This window comes from Cotesia glomerata, linkage group LG4 (assembly GCF_020080835.1).
Source record: "Cotesia glomerata isolate CgM1 linkage group LG4, MPM_Cglom_v2.3, whole genome shotgun sequence".
Taxonomy (NCBI): Eukaryota; Metazoa; Arthropoda; class Insecta; order Hymenoptera; family Braconidae; genus Cotesia; species Cotesia glomerata.
In genome coordinates, this window is record NC_058161.1 from 21,828,536 (window position 1) to 21,831,116 (window position 2,581).

The 2,581-nt window shown below is 30.2% G+C and overlaps 1 long non-coding RNA gene across 1 annotated transcript; it reads left to right on the forward strand.

Annotated features, from left to right (window-relative positions):
• Positions 1 to 332: 332 nt before the first annotated feature.
• On the forward strand, positions 333 to 962 carry LOC123264244. The gene is made up of 3 exons (XR_006509290.1): positions 333 to 411; positions 599 to 802; positions 901 to 962. It is a non-coding gene; the product is annotated as an uncharacterized LOC123264244 (long non-coding RNA).
• Positions 963 to 2,581: the final 1,619 nt, after the last annotated feature.

Below are 2,581 nucleotides of genomic sequence, written 5' to 3' on the forward strand. Positions count from 1 at the left end.
GCGTTTTTTCATTAAAAAATTAATATCTCGTAAACTATTGATCGTAGAGACATCGGGTTTAGCCCATTTTGTTCCTTATTTAATTTTCTGAATTTCATACGCAGCATGTCTCGAATACTTTTGCGTAGTTTCCGAGATATTTTAATTTAAAGCTACTTGCAAAATGGCTATTTTTTAAACGATTGATTTTCCGCGATTTTTTTTTTTTAAACAATGATCTACATATTTTTCTGAGTATTTTAAAAAAAAAATTGCAATTCACTCCATTTGCATTGGAAGTCGTAAACAAACGGCCTAATATTTCCCTGCCGACTGGACTAACAGAAAACTGAAGGCTACTTATTAGAAGAATTTAAGATGGTACGACCAACTTCTGACGGTCCAAAGAGATGGAAAAAAATACATGTACAGGTATAAATTTCTATTTTAAATACACAGATTTTGATAATATAAAAAAATTACATTTGAAAACAATTTTTATTTAGCAGTAATGTGATTGCAATAATTATGTAATAAAATATAAAACAATGAAATTCATGGATTAAAGAATAAATACTTTCTAAACGCCTAAATAAATATTATAAACATTTTTTTGTAGGATATTGCATTGCAAAACAATGCATACGATTGCGGAGTATTTATTTGCTACTATGCAAGCTAACTGTCAAAAGGAGAGCCATTAAATGCCATAAACGGAAGTAACATAAGCCCGTTCAGAGCCGAAATACTGTATGACATTCTGTCAAAATTAAAAACCAAAGAGGAATGTGCAAAGCGGAAAGACGAGCCTATAAAGAAAGTTGTAAGTAAAAATTTCTTGTCGAAATATACATATAAAACATCAATTGTCGTTCGGATAAGCGTTAAAAATATTTTTCAATTGAAATTAATATTTTTCAGACTCCAGAATATGCAAGAGCTGCAGTTACTCCTCGTAGTACCGAGATTAAAACGAGTATCCCGGAATTTTACCTGCACCAATCCGCTAATTTTCACCAAGGTGATAAAAAATACTTTAAGCATCAGCGAAGAGGCGTCCAATGCACTGCTATAGCGACTGTTGCATGCATTTTGTTACCACCTATAACTATAGGAACGATAACTACAGAAGATTTGGATAAAGTGTTGATTTCTGAAGATTTATATTATCAAGAGTGCCGCAATTAGCCTACAGTTAAATCGGACCTACTTAATGTAGAGGAATTATTGAGGAATTTAAGTATTGGCAACGGTATAGTACATTTCGATGTAGATGACATAATGTTTGGCCAATTTAGAAATAATCAATTACTTCAGGACACCATTGACAAACATTGTTTAGCAAGCACTCACGAAACCATTAGCCATACTGGTTTTTTATTCATTGGTAACGATAAAACAGTAGCATTTCCCTAGCGGTTTTGCTGTAACAGTCGATTTTCGGTCAATGATAGAATAATTCTTCGTCAAAGAGTCGTTTAACTTCGGTAATTTGACGGTGATTTTCTAGTGACATTGTGAAATATTATCATCGTTCATCAATCGAATTTATATGGCTGTCGCATCGTAAAATACCATAGTTTCTATGAGTGAAAAACGATGAAATCGTGAGTGATTGCGAGCGTTTTGACGATAAATTGACCGAATGTGTATGCGGGAAGTACGGATTGTCGCGCGTTTATTCGAAGCGTTTTTACCGACAATTCACCTCGAATTCACTCGTCTAAAACTAGCGTATCACGTTTACTTTACTTAGTATTAGTGGGTGATTTGACATGTGTTCTGACGTAAATTGACCGCTAACAATCAGTGTGAAAATAATACGTTGGCGAATAAAATGATATATTCTTATGAAATATTGGATGTCTATATGAATAATGTTTATTTATACAAAATTTTATCTTGTTTATCATTATTTTGGAACTGCTCATTATTGTTATAAAAAAATTCAATTAATATTTTTTTATTAAAATGTATTCATTTAACTATTACATTTAATTGGCTTAAGATTAAAAATTATAAATATTAAATAATCATTGTGATAGAAGCATATAATTGAATCTGTTACAAGATATGAAATACTTAAAAGATTACAACAAACTTTTATAAACTCGAAAATAAATTACATACATTTCAAAAATGTATATGGGGTATTCCATGCCAAATCAATCACTTTTGAACTCGACTCCTTTAGATTTAGCTGAAACTTTATCATTCTTTTCTACCCTTTGAAAAACATTTTTGAAAATTTCTTCATCCAACCCAACAAAAGTTATATATTTCCCAAAAAAGTGGCTTTTTTATTTTCAAATAGCCATAACTTTTTTAGACTTTGACCTTTAGGTACCTTTTTTATTTTTTTAAATTTTCTTTTTTGAATGAACTTTTCGAAAAAATACACAAAAAAAATAAAATATGATCAATTCTACAAAATAATCGGTTTTTTTGAGCAAACTCGTTCTTTTTTCAAAGTTGGCCACTTTTGTTTTTTTTAATTTTTTTTTCTCAAAAAAAACTTCAATCAATTTGGCAACTATTCCCGCTCATCCCGAGCAGGGCCGATTTTTTTTTATATTTTTTTTATTTAATTGAAAAAAAAAAT